Genomic DNA, 18,345 nt, shown 5'->3' on the forward strand with positions numbered 1-18,345 from the left:
TTGCCCAGAGAGGTAGTGGAGGCCCCATCCCTGGAAACATTCAAGACCAGGTTGGACAGGGCTCTGAGCAACCTGATCTAGTTAGTGGTGTCCCTGCTGGCTGCGGGGGGGTTGGACTAGATGACCTCTAGGGCTCCCTTCCAACCCAAAACTTTCTGTGATTCTATGATTCTATGATCCGTCAGCTGGCAAGGCCAACACCAGCAATGAGCCAGCTCTACGTGCGACACGGAGCCAAGACCAGCCCATCTCCAGCCAAGCTCCTGGCAGCTCCCCAGCTGCTGACCAAACAGGGAATGGAGCAAACCGGGCAAGAGCAGAGCAAACACTCACATGGTATTAGGTCGGGAGTTAAAATACCTCAGTGACCTGCCAACCTCCATGACGAACAGAACTGATGAATGCCAGAACCATACAGAAGAGAAAGTCATTTACAAAAAGCCATCCAGCCTCTGATGCAATTTCTGTCATTCCAGATATCCAGCAAGGAGAAAGTAAGAAGGGTCAGAAATTAAACCACGACTTAAAATGAAGTTGTCAAAAATTAAATCACGACTTAAAATGAAGTTGTCAAGAAACAATCAAGCAAATGTATGGAACTAGTGGAGACTTCCTAGACCAGAGAGGAGCTCAACATCTCAGTCTAGCAATACGAATATTATCCCTGTTTCATGGTAAGAAAGATAATTAAGAGCCACCTTTGCCTATAACTCCAGCTTCAGCTTCGGCATCAGCACTGATCACCATTCACCTCATCTGACTTCAGGCCTGATCGGGCCATCCAAGATTAATTCCAAGCCAGCGATGGAGCACAACAGCTTTTTTCCACAGTAATGAAACATAATTCATTCAGGAATATACAATAAAAATTGTGGCTATTCTTCATCCAGAACGTAAGCGGCCCTGTAACAACCAGCTCCCAATTAACAGGTTAACAGTGAAAGGAAATCAAAAGGTCAGTTCAAAAAAACATCCCTAAATCAGGCTAGAAGAGTGTTCACAGCTAAGAAAATACCAGATTCCCGCAGGAAGCAACGAGAGCTTAGGAGAGCAGCCGGCAGAGCAAGCGCACGCCTTGTGCCGCAGGCTGAGCTGGTCACGGCCCGTGGCCGGAGGAGAGGGCAGCGAGGGGGCTACTCCGCAGCCCACGCTGCCCAGCTGCAAACAGCCGGGGCTGGGGAGCACCACAAATGCGCCTGCGGCACCCCAAAGCATTCGTGCGTTGTCGCCCCTGGCCACCGTGTGGTCTATCCCAGGCTGGATGCTGCTTTAGTCCCAAGAAGGTGACAAAAATGCAAGTTCTCGGACACGCACAGACAAGATTCAGGCCAGTGCTCCCAGCCAGGAAAAGTTTCCTTTCTGCAAACTGCCATGAAGCAGTAGCAGCTGCATCTTTTATTAGATACACACACATTTTCTTTGCAGTGCTGAGGCTTGAACTTGGTACCAAGAATATCTCAGTATGTCTTCTTTTTCCATTTCCAAAGCAGAACATCTTGTAAGACTACAGCAGCCTGAAAAGTCACGGTAGTTGCCCACTGCTGCTGCGTTACAGTGAGAGGCAGCTACATCTTCCCCCCCACACATACTTGCGATGAGGAGAAGAGGAACTGCATGGCTGACTCATCACTTCTGCTCCTGCAATAGCCCCCTGAGACAAAGTTCAAAACTAGCAGAAATTTGATGACAGGCTGAAAATGCAAAGGGAAGAACAGTTTCTCAAGAAAAAGTTTTACTCGTCAGATGAGACAGAGGAGCCTGAATTCTGTCAGGGACAGCCCTTTCCCTTCTCCCTTTTATTTCTTCCATTTTCTGCTTGTTACCCCCCCTTTCCTGTATTGTCTTAGAGACTATGGATGAACAGAGCAGGCATTCAGGGGCAGGGTGAAAGAGGAGGAGCAGGAACGACTTGACGGGCAGTGAACAAAGCATGCGCTAGATAGAAAAGTTACAGGAAATAAAAGGAGTCCGGAGAGCCGAGACAGAGGAGTAACAAAAGCAGGAGAACAGCCGAGATGCTTCACAGGCACGTCTGGGCAAACGTTCAAGGCCACGAGGTAAAACTATCAGAAGCCAGGATTTACATCGTGCTTCTTCGTACTGCAATAAAAACTACGCTGAACACCTCCAGGGAGGGACCCGCAGGCAACGCCACAACTTCCACTCCAGCGACGTGTTCAGATTCAGAACTGGGAGAAACCAGTTGTGTTAGCCATCCAGGCCCCCACTAATCCCTCTTAATCAATAGGTGGCCAGTAATCAACCTGGCTTAAGTGGTCAAAATGAGGCGACGGGCACAGATGGGACGATGAACGCACAAGCTTAGTCAGGAGCATGGTCAGCCGGCATGGACCAGTTAGAGCTGTGCGTTGAGCGTGCTTAACCTCCAGTATCAAACCCAGCATTCCTAGCAGGGATATTTTAAGAAGCCTCGTATCTCCGCGTTACAGTCAGAAGCTTCTTGATAACTTTCCAGAATTATTCTCCTAATTCTCCAAAACCAGCAGGAAATCTATTTCAATTTTTCTCAGGACACCGTGCTGAGACCCACATCTCCATGGGCTGTTCAGCCATCCCGCTGCAGGTGGATGACTCTCGCTGTGTGGCAGGCTAAGCAGGTGGGGGAAGTACCATTTCAACTATCTGGCTTTAATTTACCTCTGCATGCAAGCCAAACCCATCTCAGCTAAGGCCAATCTCTTTCTAGCAAAAGCTAGGATAATACACTGCAATTAAATCCTCACCTGCAAGCCACCATTGCTGTAATTACATTCAGTCAAATCCAGGTCTTTGCAGTCTAGACATGGTTTAGCAAGCGCTTTTATGTGAGTAATTCACTGGGAGAGAACACAATTCTTAGAGGAATTAGAAAGACAACTCATCACATGTGAAGTTTTATCTGGAGCTTACCTCAGTTTTGGCAAACAAAGCCTTACTGGATTTTTCCAGGGCAAAGACAGCCTAACCTAAGTATTCAAGCATCAGTCCAAGTAAAGATTTTACTTTGGGAAGGAAGGAAAAGAAAATGTTCCTCTTTGAGCCTAACACTTTTCCAACGTTTAGCCAGCCACAAAAGGCTTTCTGTTCAAAGCAAGAGCATTAACATTACAATTTTGCAACACAGCACAGAAACATGAATCTTGAGGCGATACAGAATACAGGCTTCCATATCCCTTACTCTGGCCCCTTCTGTAGCCTCTGTACTACTCTGGGTTTTAGGCTAAGGTATGAATATTTATCAAAAAGAGAGAGAAAAGGTACATACAGAGTACCTTCTGCTTCTGACCTACAGTACAGCTGCACTGGTCACATTTTCAAGGACCTCCCATGCTCACACACCTATTTACACAAACTTAAGGCAGGAATATCAGAGCAGCTTTGTGGCTTGACAACTTGTGCATTGAAATCTAAGCAATGAGATGCTCCAGCTCCGCCAAAATCAATTTGACTGAGCTTTACTGTGCATACAAAATGGCTGTCGGATGACAGAAAATCATAAGCACCACCACTACTGTGCTCCTAGCTGTGCATAAATACGTTATTTTATTGCTTTTTTTGATTTTCTCAAAGAATGCCTGGCAGAGCATTAGTCTGAGGTGGGGAATATCAGTCCAGCAATTCTGAAGGCTGCATGTGCACGGCAAAAGGCCTCACATAACCCAGCTGAGTCTTCTACCAGGCAACACCAGTATCACAGGACAGCCAGTCCTTCTCCTCGTTAATGAGAGTCTCTCAGCACTGATGCAAGAATGGCTGTAACTGGACATTGCAGTAATACAGTATTAACCAGTTCAATTAACAGCTGTACTTGAATGCACCAGTAAAATTAAAGCAACCCATAAATCGTCTCATTTTCACTCAAACAACTGCAGAGACTTTATTTTCTGCAACTTAGGAAGGAGACAACCCTGGCTCCTTGCTTCTGTGATGCAAATTAGCAAGTTGCTTGGAGGAAGAGGGGGGAAAAAAAGGTCTTTCAACTGAAATTACAATGAAACTTCCTCCCTACACAATAGTCTCAGAGACACCAGCACCCACTAAGCCTCCTCCAGGGCTCCACCATGCACAGCCAAACCTCTGGCCCCTTGACTGCGCACTCTCCTCACTACTGCATGCCTCTGTCCCCTCACTCACCTGCAGCCACCAAAAAAGATCTGGAACCACCCAGAACCGGCACCAGATGCGTTAAAATGCGCTTGAAGCTGTGGGCCGCAAATCACTGCCCTTCCATGAAGATGTAGCTACAAGGAAACTCCTTTACCCAAGCAGCAGCAGCAGCCTCCAAAGCAAAACAGCGTCCCAAATGAAATGGAGCTCAGGAATGTGAGCTATGTGGGCAGGGGGGCTCTGATGGATACTGAGGGAGCGCAGGAGCAGGCAGGCTGCTTTCCCGACTGACAGTGGTTTCCTCGCCAGAGCAGAGGACCAGCCCAGCCACCCTCCCCGGCCCCACGCGTGTGCACGCACGGGCACGCCGGCACACGCAGAGCTCGGGAATGCGAGCGATGCGGGACCAGGGGCCGGGGGGGCTTCGCTGCCCGGGAGCGGGTTCGAGGGAAACAACACAGCAAGACCAAGAGGCAGCCGGGGTTGCTGCGAAGTTGGGGGACTCCCTTTAAGGAGGGTCTGTAGAGGAGACGCAAGGCTCCACTGCGGGCTGCAAACCAGCGAAGGGTCCCTTCTTGTCCCACTCAGCCCGTGCTTATGGAAACAAAACTTTACATGCAACTTTGCCATAAACCTGTCTGTCCTTAATTTCTACCAGCTGAAACAAAGTGCAGGTCCCCCAGTTTTTGGCTAGTCGCCGACATTAAAAACATACCGGCATTAAGAGTAATAAACACATGCATTTAACACTTCCTGAGCCAGAGATCTGATGTTCAGCTGTACAAGCACAAGCCTTTTCTCCCCCGGGCTAACAGAAGATGGAATTGCTACAGATAAAACAGACCTGAAACCCTCCCAAGGCACCTTCAGCCAAAACCAACACTTCCTTACAGCATGAAGAACACAGTCACCTGCTACTTTTAAGGTTCTTGAAGATCTCCCTTTTATTTCTACCACATTTTCTCAGTCCGCGGGTCCAACCAGAGAGCCAGCGACGAGCACCGCGTGTCCGGCTGGCACTGCAGCCACCCCGGAGGGGCTCGTGCCCGCAGGCACCTCCCACCGCCGTGGGTCTCGCCGGAGCGAGCACCGACAGCATCTCCCTAGCACGCCTACCGCACAACTCGTGACAACCATGATGTGTGCACGGGCACAAAGAAGGGTTTGTTTGCCTTAAACTTCCCCAGCTGAGAAGGCTCCCGGCAACCAGCAGTATTTCCGCTGATGTGACCGATCTCGCACATTGCTTAAAAACACGACAAGCAGCAGCGATGGGCTGAGAAGCTGCAAGAAAAACACAAAAAATAGATCAAGACCGAGTGATAAATCACAGATGGGATCAGGATCGAGACTAAGGCAACTCACACTCCACACACAGGCACACACCAGAGCCCTTTCCTAGTCAAAAAAAACTGTGAGTAAAACAGCCCACGACACCACAGGAACAAAGCAAGAAGTATGCATGAAGTTTGTCAGCCCGGTTAAACGATGCTGACAAGATACATAAACCGCAGGTATTCATGCTTACATAATTTTCAGCACCTCCTGGTTTCAGAGATTCTATCCCAGGGTCTTCCTGCAGGTGATTTTCTCCCATCTGGGAAAGTTACTGACTTGCCGTGCACAGAAAAGAATCAGAGCAGACTGACTGCTGGTAAAGTACACGTGGAGAAAATGGTAAGTGACACCAGAATAAGACTAGCATTCATCTGAGGAAAGGAAACCCTTCAAGAGCTTACCACAAAAGAAAAAAAGGCAAGTTAAAAGTTTAAGAACGAGTTCAACACCACATGTCAGGAAGGAATGGAACTTAAATCTCTTCTGGTGTTCCTTTCTGTAAGTCTTAAGATTAGTCTGGGGTAAAAACCATTGTTTTAAAAGCAAAGTTGTTTACTGAAAAATGTGAAGTGCGGTTTTAAAAAAATACTGTGAAGCAGCTTACTTCTAATCCCACTCATGTAAATCCACACTGAACACCTGAAAAGAGCCATATGACTTTTAATGCCTTTAAAAAAGAAACCAAAAAACTGACTCCCCTGCTCAAAAACCCTAACATTTTACAGCTTTTTGGGGAGCTTTTTTTTTTAAAATACCAGCACTGACTTTTCAGAAAAACTGTCCAAGGGCTAAAACTGTGACAAACTGTAGTAAAAATGGAGACTTTCTGCTTTTTGTTTTGTTTGTGGAAAACTGGAGGTTATGAACTGAGATTAGACCAACTTTAAAATTTACATTTCTATTAACAACTTCATTGTGGTTTCAGAACTGAGTGACAACTGCTCTTCACTCAGCAAGCCCATTTTTCATTGCCAGTCCCTACAAGACAAGGTGTTAGTGCCAGAAGTATCTGCCAGATGGACAGAAGGCTGGAGAACATAGAGGAGGTTTAAGAGAGCAAGGAAAGGGCTCTGAAAAGCACAGGAGGTATAGAAATCCTACTTTGATACAGCTGTAAAGTCCCACCTTGGTGTAGCTGCATGACATTCCATAAGATCCACAGGCAGTTTTGACAACTGTCCTCCACTTTGTCAGGACTTCTCCAGCCATTCGGCACCCATCTTTTACTTCTGCTCTCCTGTGCACTTACACCACATGGAACAAAAAAGCTAAGCCTAGCCTTCCAAATTACTTCTGCTTCCTGTCCCCATTTACCCCAGAAACCCAATTACAAAGCTAACTCATCCTAATGGAGCCTGAAGGGATGCGCGCTCACACTCAGCTACAGGACAGGTCACAATAAATGAACAGCCTGATCTCACCCTGGTTTGGTATCTGAAATGTGAACAATGCACACTGAAGTTACCTACTGCAGAACTGCAGACACATCCTGGTCTATCTGTGGGTAATTGGAATGAGAAGTCAGATTCCAACAGATGAGTCATTATCCATTAAAAAACCCTGCTCAAAAAAAAACCAAAACGAAACAAAAAAACAAAACAGTTTGTACTCTGAAGAAAGATTCAGCTAAACTAAACACCTTCTCTGAGCAGACATTTTGTTGTGCCTGTTGGGGTACATTCACCCAGAAAAAAAAGCAAGGCTCCACTGTAGTGCAGCCCTCCAAAAGCCGGACTGCAGTGGAAAGTGGATTGTGTCTTAATAGATCAACCTAACATTGCAAGGACACTGAAGAGAAGGAGTTGAAACAGTATAACCTGTCTACTAGCAGCTGGGTTAGTAACAAAGCACTGGTGAGAAAAAACCCAAAGGCTTAACCTGGCCTTTGCCAAGCTGCAAAACAGAGAAGATGTATAAACTCTTTTAGAGACAAACTCTATATTGTTTCATTTAACAATTATGCACTGGTCATGTGCATACTTTTGTCTCATAATCAGTATCTTGACTGTCTTTTGTTACTCTTTTATACTCTAATTTTAAAACACTCAAAAGCCAAAAATAGAGAGAAAGGCTCTCTAGTCTGAATCCAAAGATTTTTTTTTTTTCCCTCAGTCACTGCACTTCTTGGCTAATTCTCTCTGGAGAGATACTGAAGAGCACATAAAACACTCATGTATCTTTCATTTTCTCTCCAAACCAGATGTCTCTGGAGTAACTCTTACTAGAGATCCTCTGCATCACCATATGCTGAGGCAGGGATGAAAAGAGCAACATTTGCAGAGAGTTCACTATTGTCCGAGGTCCTTGGGGGTTTTTTGACACGGCTGTTCCAAAACAGCTCAGGAATGAGCCCCATCCTTTTCTCATTTAACAGCTCATGAAGTGAATGAAAACACTGTGACAGAAGCCCCACCATGCACAGCCATGTTTGTGCACCTAAACAAACACATTCAACCTCTGACATTGTCTCACTCCAGGGGAGACTCCCAGCCGTTAAACTGGGAAAACGGCTGCAGTTAAAAAAAAAAAAGGGGGGGGGGGAAGGGAATAATTCAGGAGAAATCATTGTTTTAAACCGAAGTCTTTCATCCTGGAGACGAACAAGCTGCAGGCCGGTGGCATGTATGAATCTGAAACACACGGCAAGGAGCTCTCCCAGTCGCATCCACAGAGCGGGACGCTCCTGACCATCATCTGCCAAGAAGGTCCTAATGGACCAGACTTTAGAACAAGTCACGTTGGTTTCCAACAGTTCGCAGGCTCAAGAGGGAATCGTACCACCCTGATTTCAGGCCGATTGACTCCTGGCACAACCCCACACTGCCACTGAGAGGCTTCCCACCCGCTCCCACTACGCTGTCACAGCCCGTGGGACGCTGCACACACAGAGCATAGCCCCGGGATGGGAGGGGGGTATTTTAGCAGGTTTGTTTCCAGCCGGATCAGTGCTACGGATCTGTTTAGTCCCATAGCCACATCAATATCAGCACCATCACAAAGAAGCTGGCAGCAAAAGTGCAAGTGGAGAGCTCGCTGCTTCCAGCCGGGCACAGATTCACTGCCTACCTGCAGCCCCTCAGCTGCAGTCAGCGGCAAAGAGCCAGGAGGTGCGGAGATTTGTACGGATGCCAGATAAAAAAGAAACAGTTCTGATGCCACTTTAGGAACTAATGGTGAAAAATCATCTGGGAACATCTCTCCTATGAGGAAAGGCTGAGGGAGCTGGGCTTGTTCAGCCTGAAGAAGAGAAGGCTGCGAGGGGACCATAAATATCTGAAGGGTGGGTGTCAGGAGGATGGGGCCAGGCTCTTTTCAGTGGTGCCCAGTGACAGGACAAGGGACAACAGGCACAAACTGAAGCATAGGAAGTTCCAGCTGAACCTGAGGAAGAACTTCTTCCCTCTGAGGGTGATGGAGCCCTGGAACAGGCTGCCCAGGGAGGTGGTATGGAGTCTCCTTCTCTGGAGATATTCAAGACCCGCCTGGACAAGGTCCTCTACAGCCTACTGTAGGTAACCCTGCTTCGGCAGGGGGTTAGACTAGATGACCCACAGAGGTCCCTTCCAACCCTGAACATTCTGTGATTCCGTGTGCAGTTTGGGTGGTATCCTCTCCTTTAATAACAACACTGCAGAATCAGGAGGGGATCAGAAATACGTAGAAATCATGAAAAAGGCATCAAAAAAATCACTTCAGTTTTTATCAAATTGAGCAAACATTATCTGGAAGGGTGAGGGAACTACATAAAATAACAAAAGGTGCATAAAAGCTGTATCAGTGTTTCTCCTCATCTCAAAAACAAGGGATGATCAAGCTACGTAATTAGGAGGCTGAAATGTGGGCACGCACACACACTACAGAAGCCATTATCATTGCACAGCAGCCATGAAGGCTACCAGCCCAGTGGGACCAAGAGAAGGACTGGATGCTTGTGTAGGTAACAGCCCTATCTGGAGCTACACTTAGGAATGCTAATTAAAGTCTTCACGGGGGAAAAAAAAAATTAAGTCCAGGGACTTAAGGCTTAAAAGTCAACATCCACTAATTACAGACCCATGCAAGACATAAGGTAAGGGACAGATTAGCCCTCATCAGTCTTAGGTGTTTGGATACTGCACATTTCTCAGAGTCTCTGGTACAAAACTTCTCAGCACAAAGCAGCCTTACCAGGGCTGGCGTGTCACCCAGTAACCAACATTTTGACTGTTTTCGCCTCCTCGGAAAACACAGCACGAGCACAGTCCACTCCTGCCAGGGCACTACTGCTTCATGTAACTGCACTGGTCATCCTTTGGGCAGAGAACATGCAGACCAGTAAGAAAACCCCAGGTCCTTTGGATGAGGCATGGGTACGTTTCTGCTCTCTACAGAGTGAAGAACTCCACAGGAATGCACTTCAGCTCTGCAAAAGCCGCCCCAGTGAAACCCTTTTGTGTTTCCTCAGCGTTCCCCCCCAACAGCTCAGGGCACCTACAGCCAGGAAGGGCACCCTCTGCTTCAGAGCCCTGGCACATGATGAAGCAGGTTTAAGAGACCACCAAGCCACAGCAGCCCACCGATCCATCCCAGAAAGTGTGGTGCTACGAACATTTGCCCAAGAGACCCAACAAGGTGTCCCCACTGGATGTCCTCCTGGACATCAACCACCACCAACCACCAACGAAGTCAGACGTGCCTATAGCTCACGGCACACCCAGTTGCAGAGAAGACGGAGAAACAGCCCATGTTTTGCATGTAAAAGACTCTCTCTCACTGCCATTTCTTGCTCCTGGGCTCTGTGTGCCATGCAGCAACACTTCAGTGCCTCAGGATGGCCGAGACACCTCCCTCTGTGTGAGGAACGGCACAGAGGCACCATCCCTGAGCCCAGAAACAGGCTGGGACACCCCCACCATCAGCTCCACCGGAACATCTTCTGGAGACACCTTGTTTCAGGGAAATACTGTTACAACCCCCACCCCATCAGGGCAGATACCCAGGTCTAGTTTGGGCTCCTGCGCGCAGTAGGGAGCCTGTACACCAAACAAGAATGTGAACAGCAGTCTGGCTTATAAGAAGGCCAGGCTCACTTTGACAGATTTGCTTACCACAATTAAGTTCCAACTGTTCTTGTTGGACTCCTCTGTCTTCAGTCTCCTCACATCTCTAAAGAATTAAAGGGACATTCAAAACGCGCATCCATGACTCATGTTTAATTGTCAGCTGTCCTTCCCCAGTACAGCTCTAATTAGAAATCAGAAACACATTTCTGAGCACAGAAAGACACAAAAAATTGGCATTAACTGCCAAGGGAAGCCTGTGGGAGCATTTTAAGTCTAACAGGATGTCTTCTTCTAAGTTGTGCTTCAGCCAAACTAGTCATTGGGCTTAATAAAGGCTAAGAGCCCAGGGCCTGTGACAGCCTGGAAGTGAGATGAGACGTTCTTGCCATCCATCCTGAATGACATTACTAGCAAAGCTCAGGAAGCATCTTCAGTGTTCACTACAGCACCTTAAAAGTAATTTCCTCTTTTTCTCATCATGGGGCAAGCATATCTTTAACACTGAAGAAGTGACTATCACCATATACATCTTTCTGCTATTTTGCAGAGTTTGCCAGGGAACCTTCAGCAAAGTAAAAATATAAAGAGAGCCTAAACCAGTATTCAGATTTAACTAAAAGCCTCAACACTGCTGTCATGATTGCAGACACAGTTTCCCAAAATAAAACACATGGGCAGCATTCAGAGTTGCAGAATGAGCTACACGTTAGAATGTAATTCACAGTACAACACTGCTAGGAGTAATCTCCATAAAATATCTAAACTGTAAAAAAATAATCAGTTACGCTGGTTGTTCATTCTTGATGTGTATTATTACCTCCCTTCAGCTTCAAGCCTTTTGACAGCTGGGAACAGGCATATAATTTGCATGTTATTTCCCCTTGATATGTAGCATCTATAATGGGAGCAAGAGATAACTGTGGAGTGTCAGAGTTGACAAGCTGAAGTGGTTTCCCCATTTTCTCCATGAGACGCCTAAATGCCTTTTACAGCATCGCCAATTATTCAACCACGCAAATAGATACTATTAAGGTACTTGAAATGAATCATTTCCCACTAGAATCAAACATGTTACAAGTTTGATCATAAATCTCAATCTCTAGTCAAGACAAACTTATATTGGTGCTTACATAAGGTTTATAAAAAGATATTGTGACTTTTATGTATTTTTATATAGCTCAAACAAAAAACTTTTCAAGTAAATCATGTAAAAAAATTACAGCTAGCATTTCAAGCCATTTGTAAACTAGGTTTACTGCGTCTTTAAGAAGTCAGGTGGAATCAAAACTTTGCAAGCTGTTCACTGCTACTTCATGTTGCAGTTCCACATGAACTTCACCTCATCGTTATGGCATCACCTAACTATTAGTGTAACAATTGTCATCTTGTGACAACTCACAAAAAGGCAGATAAAATTCATACCTGTGCCTGTACACACACACAAGCTTTCAAGCCGCTTCGCAGGTTCTGTGCTTCTCCCCTGCCCAAAGCACACAAGCAAATTCGGATGGATCGGACAGGCCGAGCAGCGACGCCTGAAACTTCTCTCCTACGGCCCATTAGTCAATTCCATTAGCTAAATGACTAGGAAAAAAAACCTCCTTCTCCGTGACCTACCACTACAATAGGTGCTGACGCCACAAGAAAATCTGCAACTGTCCTCAATTAACAACGAACACTTTAGTAACTAAAAGCACGATCAGCTGCCCGTTTCTGACAGCTCTTCACGGTGGCTCCGCATCACTCGCAGAAGAGGATCTTCATTTAGACGTTTTCATTTCACTTTCAGCATCTATTATTTAGGCATATGGGGCACCGCAGAAACTGAGACCGCACGCTGCACCAGAGGCTTACAAACCTGAGAAAACGGCCAGAGTGGGGAAAGGCAAACAGATACCGAGGGCGAGCGACTGAACAGACTCATCTCATACAAAAGTCATTCGTGGTATGAGAAATACATCCGTTGCCAGGTATCCCAAGGAGGTGGGATTTGCACATTTAAAAACTGAGACAGTGGGGACTCCCATATAGGCTGGTGTGCTACAGAAGTTGTTGCCAAATTACCCAGAGTGGTCATCAGTAATTTATTTAATGTCAGTATCACGTTTGCTACTAGAGAACCGCCCACCTCAGCTGATGAATTTCCATCTAGTTAGAGCTCTGTCAGTAAAAGGGGGAAAACCTCACTGTGACTTTCAAACAAAACACAAAGAGTTCAGCGTAACTGCAGATCCCCCGAAGCACATGGCAGGCAAAGACAGATTCTGAGGCGCACAAGAGCCTGTATCTACCTGCATCTCTGCCAAAGCCACTCTCTGGCAGCTGGAGCTGTACTGCTACTGGGGGCTGCTGCCCCCAGCACTGGTGCGACCCACGTTTCCCCACACCCTGCACTCTGTGGGATGCCCACGCAACAAGCTCCCACCCCCACACTCCCCCAAGCCTTGCACACCAGAGCTGCAACCTCTCTCGCTCAAAATGGATGGAGAAAGGACCCAGACTTCCCTGCCACAGGACAACACCTTGCCTTCCATTGAGGAGGCAGTTTTGGGGTAACATCTCCATTTTAACCAGTCACTAATATGAGGCAGGTATTCCCAGCTAGAAGAGATAAAGGACTTTGTGGACTGAGGGCAGCCCCACTGCTGCCAGCCAGTCCCACCATGCCCTGCTGGCACCCGCTCCGTTTGGAAAACTGACTCCAGACTTGAAGACCCACACAGCACTCCCAAGGGCTTGAAACCCACCTGAACAAAAATGTCAGGGCTTTCTCTGCACACCTCGGGCACTTACTAAATTAGTTCAGCCCTTCTAAAAGTCACATTAACCTCACCAACCTCCTCCCACGTGTCTCACAGTTTCCTTTCTTCACAACACGCACCCACACAACTTTTAATCAGATCCAGTCACCCTGCCAGAGGGAGTGAAATAAAAGGGTAAGATACATCCGATATTTCTAATCAGCAAATTGTCATGGTCACCTTACTCAGCTAGTCAGGATGCAAGGTCGCCAACTAAGCTACAGAACTGCCAGATGGGCTCTGCTGCTAATTAAATGTTTGAGAGCTTTGGTTTAACAAAAAGCACACTGTGTCTGACCTCAACATCAGCACGAGAAAGTTAACCTTAGCTGGGTCTGAGGTGAAACGCAGGGCCGAAGAAGTCAGAGGGAAGTCACTCTCACTTACTGACGCTTCCAATTATGCCCGAATCAGTTTTTGCACGTAACTGTGTATCAAGCCGTTTCCAAATACTTAAGGATGTCTCTAAGGGCTTTTGGAGATCCGTGAAAAGCAGCCAAAGTTGAGGCACATTCATAAGATGAGCATCACAGCCTAAGACCTCCCCCCCCCCCCCCCAAAAAAAAGAGATGGGGGGGGTGGGGGCCGGTGGCCGGCGCTCAGGCTCGGGGGGCACCGCCGAAGCCCCCCGGCCGAAGGAGCACGGCGTGAGGGGATGGGATGGGACGGGACGGGACGGGATGGGATGGGATGGGATGGGATGGGATGGGACGCACCGCCGCCGCTCCGAAGTAAGGGACGGGATGCGGCGATGCACAGATCGCGCCCGTCCGTGCCCCCCCCCCCCCCCCCCCCCGGAAAAATCACAGATTTCTACTCAAACTGGGGAAAGGGGAGGCAGCATCAGCAGCGCTGCCGCCCCCCGCTCCCCCCCCCCTTCATCCCCAGCCCCTTCCCCATCCCGCCGCTCACCTCCGGGCTCCGCGCCCCGGCGGGGGGTCGGGGGTCGTCGGCGGTGGTGGTGGTGGTGGTGGGGCGCTCGGGACCCCCGCAAAAGTCCAGCCCCCCGCCCCCCGCCAGCCGGGAGCCCGCAAACTCCTCTCGCAGCCGCTCTGTCCCCGCCGGCGGCCCGCACTGCGGCTGCGCGGTGCCCAAAATCAACACGGCGCGTTTCCAGCCCCCCGCCGGCACCCCCGGCCCTCCCCACCCCCCCAGCACGGCCCTCCCTCCGCACAGGGCCGTCCCTCCACGCCCCCATCAGCGCAGATCTTCCGCACGCCCCCCCACCAACAGCAAACCTTCTGCCCCCCCCAACCTCCCCCCCCCCCCCCCGACAGCGCAAACCCTCCCGTACCCCCCCGGCAGTGCAGCCCCCCTCGCTGCACCCCCCCCGATGCACCCTTTCTCCCCCCACCCTACTCCGCGGGAGGGGGGGATGGCTCCGGGCCGGTGACGGGGGGGGGGGATAGGGGGATTGAGGGGGGAGGGGGGGGTTGCTGCGGGTCACCGGGATGCGGGGCTGCCGTCGGGGCCGCGGCTCAGAGCACGGCATCCTCGGGAAAACCCGCGTGCGTTTTCCAGGCTGCTGGATGGGGTCTTCCCCGCGCTCGGGACAGAGGGACCGACCCGAGGGGCACCCAAGGCCGGGTTGGGGTCCGATCCGGTACCCCCGGTGCCGAGGGACGGGGGTTCCCCGCTGGTGGCTGCCGCGTGGAAGGATTTTTCGGGGTTCAGAGCCCCGCGCCGGGCTGGACAGGGTCCCGGCCGAGGCCTTCAAAGGAGACCAAAACGTGCATCAAGCTCCCTCTGCACTGCTTTGCGGATCTCAGTTTTTAAACTTGCGCCTTGATCTTTAGTGGCGAAACGGGCTGTCCCCTAAGCCTCATACAGCAGTCCCTGCTTTGTGGCCTTCGAGGTTTTTTTTGCTTAGCAGTTTGAATATTCGGTATGGATTGATGCAGGGTTCCTTTCCCTCCTCCCACTCCTACCCCAGGTGTTACCCTCCTTGCCCCGGGGCTCCCAGATCCTCGGCAGCAAATGCTCCGGAAGGTTTGTGGTGATGCTTCCACAGCTCCGAGCCGGTCGGACGGTCCCTCCCAAACACAGGGGTCAGCCCGTGGACCCACAGGCCAAGGAGTCCAGACTTGGCAAAGTCAGGAGTGTGACGCCACTTGGTCACCTTTTCCAGATCTGGACATGGGACCCTGTGAGGTGATCGCCGTGAGTCGCTTCACGGCACAAAAAGGGCAAAGCTGTGGTGCATCTCTCCTCGCTTTTCCTGGTTTTCCCTGTAGTGTGCTGTCAAACGCTGGCACCTCCTCACTTTCCCTTTGCATTTCCTTCTTTCTGTGTCATTCCTCTGCTTTTCTTCCGCCTTTCTCTGGGTAATTCTCCCAGAGCTCTGCATATTTCCAGATTTTTCTTTTGCAGACATGCTACCTGAAGCACATGAATGGAGACCAACAAAGATTATCTCAATGAATATTAATTCCAGAATACAGCGAGGAGGATATTAAGGAAACTTGAAAATCTCTTTTTCCCAGTGGAACACACTCAAGTCATGGTAGACAGCAAATGGTAGGGTGTTCTCCTTCTATAAAAAGCTAACAGGCTCAGTGATATTTCCATCTAAATCATTTCCAGTATTTCTTCTGAAATCTCTGAAGCCATTAAAACATTTTAGAGATTAAATCACATCAAGTATTTTTCTAAGTAAAGCTGCTGTGACGTTGAGATAAACCATCTCTCAAACCACTAAGCTTTTATTAAAAAAAAAAGAAGCTATTATACATTTTAGTTCAAAAGCACGTATTTTTAGAAATATTTGCAGTCCAAATGTGCGACCAGACCCTGCAGCTCTTTAAGACGCTAATAATTATTAATCCTGACTCTGCTAACTTTCCATCCAGAGGCTATTTTTTATGGTTGAGTTGCCAACCCTAGAAAAAATAGGGGACTGATGAAAGAAATAGCTGAGACAACAGTGCGCACCACTTACCATGATTTATAGTAACAACCAAAAAGAAAGTATGCCCAGGCCAGCAAACAGCACCTTAGCATCAGCTTATTCATCCGAACGGTTGGGTCAGGACCGTGTTGTACCAGGAACTGTGCAAACACAGAATGAAAGCACTCCAGACTACGGCAGTGAACAGAGAGAGCAGATAGAGCTCTTTCCACTTCTCCCACCTAATCCTTTCTTTCAGGAGCTGCCAGCTCTTGACAGTTTAAACAAGTGAAATTAAATAAAGAAGCCGATTGTTGCGTTACCTGCGTGAGAGTGACAGGAAAGGACTTTCAGGACGGTCATGCGGTAGATGGGGCTTTTTTCTTTGATGGTGCATTTAAAACCGCCTGGTCTTGGTTCACCCTTTAGCTCCTTGGAGCTTGTCTGGCGCTGCAAAGAGCTTGGAAAGGACGCTAACCGGGAGCCTGGGGGTCTGCCGAAGGGGGCAGAGGGGGGATATAGGGGAGCAGAAAGTGAGAAGGGCCTGTAAGGTTGGGAGAGGGGACATAGACCCTCTAGAGACTCACTGTAAAGCAGCCAAGGCAGAAACCTGGCTCCAGTCTAAATTAACCTGGGCAAAGCCTCGAGGAGAGAGGGGGGTGAGGACGTCAGTGCGTCGCTACCCCTCCGCAGGTGGGTGCGGTGATGAAGGGGGTGCTGCTCCCCGGATGGGCATGCCCTGGCTGGGGCAATGCCACCGGCCGTGCCACCCCTGGAGACACCTGAGCCCACCCAGGGCTGGGGCAGCGAGCCAGTTTGGCTCGCTTAGACCGAGCACCAGCGAGGGGCACAGAGCAGGGGACGGGTGCTTCTCCAGGCTCTTCCAGCTCACTGGGCTGCTTTTCATTTGGGACCTGCTCTGGCAGGTAGGATGGCTGGATACATCATTAACATTTAGCAAAAAAATTCCCCCACCCCCCAAAAAAAACCCAAACCCACCTATTTCCTTTAAAAACCCGGACACCCCATGTCTGTGAGGAAGGCAGTAGGTAGTCGTAAGTGGCATGTCCAGCAGAAGTAAAGGTAATACTCGAAGAGAGAGAACACCTTGTCTTTTTGTGTGATCTGGTCCGGATAAATGTCGTGTGTGCTTTGGCAGAGTTTTCTGTGAGATTCTGGGTTGCGCACAACACAAGAGAAAGCCTACACACATCGTGCATGTGTTAGAAACGAGCAGGACTTAAGAGAAATCACCCTGCCCGAGGTCATTTTCGGTGCATCGAGCAGGGGCTCTGGCAGAAGGAGTTTCCGTGGACTCTCAGGCTCCGTACCTCTGGGTTTTAACACCCACCATGCCTGGAACCTGTTTTGTGTTGAACATCCCGCACAGCTTACTCGGGAGCCATGGGGCTGCTAGAGCGTGAGGGTCACGTTGGCAACCTCGGAGGCTGGAAGTGTGCTTGAGTGCAAGTGGTCTGGTGGCTGAACTTAGAGACAGGTTGCACCAAGCCTACTGGAAGTGTGGAAAGGACGGGGATAAGACGTCCCCTCTGCTGCTGTATTTGGCAGCAGTTCTTCGCTTTGCTGCAGCCATGAAGGGGCACAAGAATCACAGAATCACAGAATCACAGAATAGTAGGGGTTGGAAGGGACCTCTGTGGGTTATCTAGTCCAACCCCCCTGCCGAAGCAGGGTCACCTACAGCAGGCTGCACAGGACCTTGTCCAGGTGGGTCTTGAATATCTCCAGAGAAGGAGACTCCACAACCTCCCTGGGCAGCCTGTTCTAGGGCTCCATCACCCTCAGAGGGAAGAAGTTCTTCCTCATGTTCAGACGGAACTTCCTGTGCTTCAGTTTGTGCCCATTGCCCCTTGTCCTGTTGCTGGGCACCACTTAAAAAATCTTGGCCCCATCCTCCTGACACCCACCCTTCAGATATTTATAAGCATTTATTAGGTCCCCTCGCAGCCTTCTGTTCTTCAGGCTGAACAAGCCCAGCTCCCTCAGCCTCTCCTCGTAGGGGAGATGTTCCAGTCCCCTCATCAGAGGCCATGTGTATCTTAGATGAGTTGCCTTAGGTCTTCCTCTAACTGGATGGGCATCTATGGCTCCACAGCAAGCAGCTGCTGAGCAGGCCAGTGGGTGGCAAAGGCTGAGGTTAACTCATTTC

At 49.2% G+C, this 18,345-nt stretch overlaps 1 protein-coding gene across 2 annotated transcripts in view; it reads right to left on the bottom strand.

Moving 5' to 3' along the window:
• The window catches only part of KANK1 (KN motif and ankyrin repeat domains 1), a 135,946-nt gene extending 121,601 nt beyond the window's left edge, over positions 1-14,345 (bottom strand). For both annotated transcript variants that reach the window (XM_075410808.1, XM_075410806.1), the window contains exon 1: positions 14,201-14,345. The gene's annotated coding sequence lies outside the window, so the exon portion shown is untranslated. The remainder of the gene's footprint in view (positions 1-14,200) is intronic.
• Positions 14,346-18,345: the final 4,000 nt, after the last annotated feature.

This window comes from Opisthocomus hoazin, chromosome Z (genome assembly GCF_030867145.1).
Source record: "Opisthocomus hoazin isolate bOpiHoa1 chromosome Z, bOpiHoa1.hap1, whole genome shotgun sequence".
Taxonomy (NCBI): Eukaryota; Metazoa; Chordata; class Aves; order Opisthocomiformes; family Opisthocomidae; genus Opisthocomus; species Opisthocomus hoazin.